The 8,895-nt window shown below is 49.9% G+C and overlaps 1 pseudogene; it reads left to right on the top strand.

Annotated features, from left to right (window-relative positions):
- Positions 1-4,240: 4,240 nt before the first annotated feature.
- Positions 4,241-4,352, top strand: LOC125914966 (uncharacterized; annotated as a pseudogene).
- Positions 4,353-8,895: the final 4,543 nt, after the last annotated feature.

Here is an 8,895-nt window from a genome sequence, read left to right on the forward strand (position 1 = left end):
CCATGTTTCTACTCTTCTGCCCAGCCCTGGAGAAGGTGTCTGTCGCCTGCTGGCCCCTGGACCCCAAGTCAGCGACCCTGCTATAGGCTTTGTCAGACAAGGATCTTAAAACCGGAATCCACTTCCTCCAAGGAAAGTTCTCTTCCTCCTCACCCAGCATGACAACTATATGCATTTCTTCCTACGCAGGAAAGGTGTGCACAACTACTCTCCAGAGCTGCCCCCCTCACAGAGAGAGCCACAGCCTGGCCCTACGCCTTGCCCACCTGGGGACACGGGGTTGCTCTCCTTCAGAGCCCAGACCTAGGAGAATGTGGCCTTTCTCCAGGAAGCCACGCCTGGAGTGCTCGTGGCCCACAGACAGTGACCTGCCCCCAAGTCTGAGAGGTGCTGTTCTCACTCAGCGGAGTCTCCTGTCTCAGGCTCCCAACTCCTCTGTGATAAATAAATCGTATGTGAAGAAAACTGAGGGGAACATCCCTCTCCTTCCTCTGTGAGGACTCCAGTTCCCTGTTACAACTATCTCAGTACCTACGAGGGAGCTGGAACCACCCTCACATGAACAATTGCAAACACCTGGCTTGTCCTGGGGGTCCTCCCCGAGAAAAGCACAGCTCCAAGGTGGCTCCTTCCCCGATCTCAGAGAGGGGTCAAGGTCGAAATGTGCCACTGATAGCCACCCAGCGGCACAACCGTCCCCAAACTCTTTGAGCAGGTTTAAATCCCAGGCCACAGATGAGTGGACAAGGAGGGGACATTTTTCCCCTCAACTTTGTGGGGTGGCAAACTGGGGAGACAAACCATATACACCATTCAAATGCATGTGGATTTTTATTTATTTTTTATTTTTTTAATGTTTATTTATTTTTGAGAGAGGGAGGGAAGGCCCGAGAGAGAGACAGGGAGAGATTCCAAGCAGGCTCCCCACTGTTAGCACAGAGCCTGACTCGGGACCCATGAACCATGACATCATGACCTGAGCCAAAATCAAAAGTCAGACGCTTAACTGACTGAGCCACCCAGGTGCTCCAGAAGTGTGGATTTTTATATCTGATTGTCAATTCGCCGCTTCTTACATCAAGCCTCTATTCCACTGAGTGGTCCGCCCCCCCCACACACACACCTCACGCCCAAGGAGTGCCAGATGCTCTCGGGGGTAATATGTCAAGGCACCATACTGGGTTGTGTCCCACCCAGGCCTCCCCCCAAGGTGCCCACTGGCTGCGGTCTTTGGAGCTCAGCCTGTGAAGGTCATACTGAATCTCCCCGGCCTCTCCTGCTCAGAAACAGGTCCTCCCTGGCCCAGCCAGACATGAGGGCCCCCCACCCATACAACTGTGGTGTTGAGGCTCCTGGTCTGTGCCAGGCAAGGACAGCTGCAAGGTGTGCTGGCTTCCCGGCTCCACCAGGAGGGGGAGTACAGGTCCATGCACGTCTCAGCTCCCCAGGTCTTCTGACTCCAGGATCTAGGATCCAGGATCCAGGATCTGACCCTTCCTAAAAGCACTCCATCTTTTCTAAGTGAACCCAGCCTCTTCTTCTAGTACTTCCTTAGCAGAGCAAAGACCAGACTACAGACTGGGCACTCCCTCCCGAGGGAGGTTGGGGGGGGGGGGTGGTTGTACATGCAGAAAAACTATCCTTGAAATCACTACCTTGGTCACAAATGCTGTGCCCCACACTTTCCTTGTCTACCTGGACATGATCCACAGGAAATCAACGAGGGGACAACCGTCGTGGGAAGGCATTCAAGCCTGCCAACAGCTGCCTCACTGATGTAGAGTTAGTCTTCAAACAACATGAAACCTAAAAGGATGTTGCTTCCACTCGTTCCTGTACTTAAGTCACCTAAGGGTGATTTACCACTCCAAATGGCACTTCGCTTTAGAAGAGATTGCCTCTCTCCCCAAGGGATGAATCGTGCCCAGATGAGAGCACTTGGCTTAGGAGGACAGCTCCTGAGGGCCAAGCAGTGGCCTCAACATGAGTCACAGATGACACGGTGTCATGCGTGTGTGCAGAGACCCTCCCACCGCACGCAGGACGCTCGTGCTCTGTCCTCACCCTTGGTATGAACACTCTGAGGGCTCACGTCTCTCACAAAGGCAGCTCATTCTAGTTGTGGAGGGTTTTGTTAGTTTTTTGTTTTCGTTTTTAGCCAAATATCTGGGTCCCTAAAACTTCCGCCCACAGGTTCTACTTCTGCCCTCTGGAGTTATAAAGAATAAATCTTCCCTGCTTCCCCAGGCGGTGTCTTTGATCTCCGTGGACCCAGCCTGCACCCGCGGCCTGGGCCGGCTCTCCGGCCCCCCAGCACGGACCCCCCAGCCAGAAGGGAGCGCTCCTGGCGGCGGCCCAGGCTCCTTCCATCAACTCGGACTTCTCTGCCAGGGTGGCTGGGGCCAGCTGGTAACAGTACAAGCTTTCGAAAGGCACAGGACGAAGGCAGATGGGGTTGGTGACTTGGGGGTCCTGGCTCAGAGTGTACTGCTCCGGAGGGGTCTGGGGCAAGCGCCAGAGCAGAGCAGCGTGGGCGAGGAGAGAGCATGCGGGGGAGAGGGCGTCTGCCGGCAGCCGGAGGAGCTTCTAGGGGCGGAGGGGGGAGGGGGAGGTGTCTCAGCCGCCAGTGCAGGAAGGATCTCTCTGGAATCCCTCCCCAGGCGACTTCTAAACCTCCGGGACAGCGAGAAGATCCCCTGCCAGGCTCCCCCGGGTCCTGGGACCCTGGAAACCTCAGCGCGGTCTTTGGAGTGTGTGTGCTTATGCAGGTGTGAATGCATGCTGTGTGCACGTTTGCGCGTGTGTGCTCACGAGTGCTGTGTGGGCATGTGCATACTGTGTACATGTGCACATGCTGTTAACACGTATGTGTGTGCCTGTCGTGTGCGTCTGTGCCCCTGTGTTGTTAGTGGAGAGACTTGAAACTGCTGAAGAGTTCATGTAGGAGGTAGGAGGGGAGGGAAAGCCCAAAGGTCTATTCTTTTCGTTATAAACTTATTTAAATATGAACAAACACAAAATCAGATAGGAACCCTTTATTCTGATTGCTTCTGTACAAATATTTTTTTCAAACTTACATAACAAACATAAACGAAACTGGGGGAAAACACTAAATTCAACTCAACAGCATTAATTTAATGTAGATGAAGTTAAACTGCATCTTGGAATGGACCTCTGACTTGCTGTATGAGGACTTTGCGTTGCTCAGATCACTGCAAAGCTTGCCTTCCTACAATATTGTCCCACCGTCTACCAGCACCTAAAACAGCATCTTCACATAGAAAGTGCCCAAGGGGAGCCTGGTGGCTCAGCTGGTTGAGCATTGGACTCTTGATTTTGTCTCAGATCATGATCTCAGCCCCCTCCCCCACCTCCCTCCACCATCAGGCTCTGTGCTGGCAGCATGGAGCCTGCTTGGGATGCTCTCTCTCTCAAAATAAATAAATGACTTTAAAAAAGAAAAAGACAACAGAGGTGCCTGAGTGACTCTGTCAGTTAAGCCTCCAACTCTTCTTTTTTAAGCTGCCAGCGCAGAAGCCAATGCCTCTGTGGGGCTGGAACCGTGAGATCATGACCTGAGCCAAAGTCAGACACTTTAATTGTCTGAGCCACCCAGGTGCCCCTGAGCCTCCAACTCTTGATCTTGGCTCAGGTCATGATCTCACGGTTTGTGATTTCAAGCCCCATATAGGGCTCTGTGCTGACAGCATGGAGCCTGCTTGGGATTCTCTCTCCCTCTCTCTCTGCCCCTCCCCTGCTCTAAATTAATAAATAAATAAATAACTTAAAAATAGACCTCAAAGTTCTAAGGGTCATCTGTCTTGTATGGTTAAAGTAACTAACATATTTAAAAATTAATTTTTAGGTGTGACAATGGTTACATTCCCCAAAAAAAACTCACTACCTTTTAGAGCTACAAACTGTAATATTTACAGACGAAGTAAATGATATCTGGGAAGTGCTTCAAGATACACGGGAGTTGGGGCACCTGGGTGGCTCAGTCGGTTAAGTGTCCGACTTCAGCTCAGGTCGTGATCTCACAGTTCGTGAGTCGCATTGGGCTCTGTGTTGACAGCTTGGAGCCTGGAGCCTGCTTCAGATTCTGTGTCTCCCTCTCTCCCTACCCCTCCCCTGCCCACACTCTGTCTCTGTCTCTCTCAAATATAAATAAACATGAGCACTGGGTGCTGTATGGAAACCAATTTGACAATAAATTTCATATTAAAAAAAATAAATATAAATCGCTTCTCGGCCTTTTGGCTAAGATCAAGTGTAGTATCTGTTCTTATCAGTTTAAAAAAAATAAATATAAATAAATAAATAAATGTTAAAAAAATTTTTTTTAAAGTGATTGGAAATTATCGAAAATATTTGAAAAATTATACTACAAATTATATCACATGATTGGCAGTGTTATAATATACAGTTTTGTTTAGCTATGAATAAAAAGAAACCATTTTGTATTTTGATGGATTGATTAAAGTATTACGGTACTAGCTCTTGGCATTTTTTAATATTGTCCTGTGTTTGCCAGACATAGATGTTTTCCTCAAGACTCATACAATATATAGGTGCTAGTTCCAATTCTACTATTTTGCTAGCTGTGGTGACTTTGGGGCAGTTGATAGTGCCACAATTTACTTCGTCATCTGTAAAATGGGTATAATGCTATTTTGCCTTCCCCAGAGCACGGTTATAAGAATTGAATAAGATAATAAATGCTAAAACGGGGCAAAAATATAACCCAAACAGTAAAGTTCTATTAAATAATGGCAGGAATCGACGTAGTTCCTGGCTGTTGGGAAAAATGACAAAAATAAGAACAAAAATATCTAAGGCAGGTCGCAAGTGAGAAAAATAATTATAAAAACAAACACTCGGATTAACTCAATTGATCAGACCTGAGACACAATTTCCTCCCTGCTGCTCTCAGAGAAGACTGCTCCCATGAGCTCCTGGGGAGATGGTTCTTTTCCTCTGTCCTGGTGCATAAGGTCTTGCTGGGCATGGGAGCCCCAGGATGGCAGACTTGGCATGCTGGCCTGGCCCCGACCCCTCTCCCAGTCGTCAAGATGAGAACATGATCAAGTAGCCACTGCCCCTTTGGCAGGACTGACCCTGCCCTACAGCCTGGAGCCACCTGCGGATGACCTACAGCCCCGAGCACAGCTGCCCAGCCAGGGGCGGCCACAGGAGCAAGAAAAGAAAAAGAAATGCCCGTGGCTCAAGCCACTGTGTTTTGGGGCTTCAGCAGCAGTAAATGCAACCCCCAGATGCCAGAGTCCAGCGCTTGTCTTGGTTGTCTGGACCCTGCGTTTCGGTGGCGGGAGCATTCTTCCTGTTCTTCAGGTGAGACAAATACGCCCTTCTTTGAGGAACAGCTGGTACCCAACTCTACAGTGTTTGCATGGAGCGGCCAAAGGTAAACTGTCCATGTGTCACATGGCCCAGGTCGGTCCAAGAAGCATCTGTGGTCCCTGCCACCTAAAAAATCCGAGAGACCAAACCAAATGGAAACAAGAGGAAGAGCGCAGGGGCAGCTGGGTCACGGCCCTCTCTGCTCCTGTGGCTGTGCCGTGATTATGTCCCCCCTTTTGTTCTGAGTAGTCATGTCAGGCGGGGCTCAAAGCAGGAAAAGCAGTCATTCTAGACAGCCCCAGCAGAAAAGGGTCTCCCACGGGAAATTAGACGCTCATGTCATCGGGATGGCTCGAGTCAGGGCTGCTTGGGCTTTGCTGCCATTGCACCTCAACATGCCCACTGGGTCCAAGGTGGGTCTTCTGGGGTCCTGCAGGGTGGCGGAAGAGTGAGAGGGAGAGTTCCACTTCCAAACCAGGCCCCCCGGCATCTCATGGCCATTGGCCATTTGCAACCAGAGACAGGGAGGGCAAAAATTCAGTTCAATTTTCCAACCCCTTCTTCTAGAAGGAGGGTGGTTTGAAGGGCCCACATGAAGTTTTCTGCCCCTGTTGGTTCAGGCATGTTCCAAATGACTTCTTTAAATTTTTTAATGTTTTTATCATTATGAAATATTTCCCTAGTTTGAAGATAGTCGTATTTGGTTTTCGTAATACGATTCAGCCCCTCATCATCATGATTACCCTGCAGATGAGGAAGCCTAGAATCTAGAATTTAGGGGCCTTTCTCACAGTCCCACCAGTGCCAGTTCAGGGCTCCAGGCACCTTGATCCACTTCTTCCTGGATCCCAGGAGCCAGTGGATGCTTGGCATGGGGCATGGCAGGTAGCAGGCACCATAGGTGCTTGGGAAGGCAACATCCTTTACATTGAGGAGAAAGAAAGATGTACCGGAAATTCAATACACTATCTTCAAAATATCTGACCCATTTATTTTCCCACTTATCCCTGAAAAAGGCCAATTAAGCCTTTACTATAAATCTGACAAAACACACCCTTTTCTTTCTTTTCTTTTCTGTCTTTTAAATCAGGAAGAGGTGTATTGTCACCTGTTTGTTTAAGAAATACTTCCATATTGGGGCCGCTGGGTGGCTCGGTCGGTTGAGCAAGTTGAGCATCCGGCTCCTGATCTTGGCTCCGGTCATGATCTCACGGTTTGTGGGTTTCAGCCCCACATCAGGCTCCATGCTGACAGCACGAAGCCTGTTTGGGATTCTCTCTTTCCCTCTCTCTGCCCCTCCCCACTCATGTGTGTGTGCTATCAAAAAATAAATAAACTTACAAAAAAAGAGAAATATTGGGGCGCCTGGGTGGCTCAGTCGGTTGGGCGTCCAACTTCAGCTCAGATCATGATCTCGCGGTCCGTGAGTTCGAGCCCCGCTTTGGGCTCTGGGCTGACAGCTCAGATCCTGGAGCCTGTTTCGGATTCCGTGTCTCCCTCTCTCTCTGACCCTCCCCTGCTCATGCTCTGTCTCTCTCTGTCTCAAAAATAAATGTTTAAAAAAAAATTAACAAAAAAAAAAGAGAAATACTTCCACACGAAGCTAGGTTCGTTATCCTAGGTCTAATTTGCATATGTTTCAAATTTTCTGTAATGGAAAGGGGTTTTTTATTGATTTTCAATGCTGCCTCTGTCCTAGGGCGCTATGAGTGAGGCAAGCCCTTCCTCTAACCACAGATCTGACCACGGCCCTGCCCCTCCACGTTTCTGGAGAGAAGCCCCACCTGTCCCAGGCTTAGCTTTCAGTCAGGGTGGGCCACAGAGACACCCTGGGGTCTTAGTGCAACTGAAGCCCAAGGCTTTCCCACCGCGGAGCGTTCTTGCTGTGCCCTCTCCTCTGATGGCCCGAGGCCAGCCAGTAGCCAAATCACCCGCACATCACACTGTGCCGTCTGCCCAGCCCTGCCGCCTGGACCCTGGCAATGGCAGGGTGGAGCTGGCCTTAGCTTGTTCTAGAAACAGAAAGGGAACCAAGAGCACCCACATCACCCCAGGCTGTGACATGAAAAAGGCATTCTTTTTCCCTTGGTATCCTCGCACCACATTTCCAGCGTCCCTACAACAACAGTCAGGGGCAGGGCTGGGCATCCTCAGCTGTCTGGGCGTCACCCACCTGCTGTGGCATTCCTCAGGCCTGTTGCTGCCTGCCAGGCCTGGCCTAGAAGGCAGATGGCTACATAAAAATAGTCGGGGAGCCCTTGAGGTGCCACTTCTCCAGCTGCTCTGTTGAGTGGAAGCCAGAGGAGACAGGGGACAAGGCATGGCCTCCATCAGGACTTCGGAGCAGAGGCCGGCTGCTCAGTGCATCCATGTGGTGGGTCAGTGCAGGCTCTGGTCCAGGGAGGATGCACAGGAAGGGCAGGGCCAGAGAGAAAATCTCACCCCACAAGGCAAGCCTCGTGACCCCCCGCTATCCCTGGAATAAGCACTGGACAAAATAATCCTTTCTGTTTCATCAGTTTCCAATCAATTCTACTGCAGCTGAAACAGTTCTGGTGCATTATGCCAGTGTAAATACAGCCACTGATTCCGGGCCCCATTTCTTCTTTAAGAATAAGATCTAGGGGCACCCAGGTGGCTCGGTTGGTTATGTCACTGACTTCAGCTCAGGCCATGATCTCACAGTTCATGAGTTCGAGCCCTGCATCGGGCTCTGTGCTGACAGCTCAGAGCCTGGAGCCTGCTTCAGATTCTGTGTCTCCCTCTCTCTGCCTCTCCCTCTCTCTCTCTCTCTCTCTCTCTCTCAAAAATAAAATAAAACATTTTTTAAAAAAGCTAGAATCTAGGCAATGGGGAGTCACTAATCAGCAGGCATAAAGTGTCAGTTGAGCAAGATGAGTCAGTTCCAGACATCTGCTGTACAACCTTGTATCTACAGTCAATAAATGATACAGTGTATGCTTTGCGAAGAGGGTAGATCTCACGTGAAGTGTTCTCCCTACAATATAGTAGAACTTAAAAGAAGACAAGAAAAAGCAACAGCTAGAGTCTAAGAAGAAGCCCGAGGCCAGGACAAGTTACTTGGCCTCTCTCAGATTTGGTTTCCTCATCTGTAAGAGAGTGAACAATACCTGCCTGGGGAAGGACAATCCTTTTACATGAAATGCATTGAATAAAGCACGGTGCTCCCTGCCTGGAGCACCGGGGACACAGCGTCAGATGGCTTGATCTCTCCCGATTAAGTGAATGAGCCATATAGCCTACACTTGGCAGTTAGTCACAGATACACTTTGGTAGGGATAGAACAGAACCAGGAGACGAGCTGTCAGGGTGAGTGGAGAGTGACGCTTTCTGAATCACCAGGCCAGGCCAGCTGAGAATCGAGGGACGGGCTGCCACAAAATTCCTGAGAACAGCTGAGGCAGCTGGGAGCTGGTGGGCTCCCATTTGAACTGAGCTGAACTCTCCAAATAGCCTTCTCTTCCCCTAGACAAGGAACAATAAGAACGGCCCATTGCTTTGGTCCGGAAGTTCAGG

Source organism: Panthera uncia (assembly GCF_023721935.1).
Source record: "Panthera uncia isolate 11264 chromosome D3 unlocalized genomic scaffold, Puncia_PCG_1.0 HiC_scaffold_8, whole genome shotgun sequence".
In the NCBI taxonomy this organism is placed as follows: Eukaryota; Metazoa; Chordata; class Mammalia; order Carnivora; family Felidae; genus Panthera; species Panthera uncia.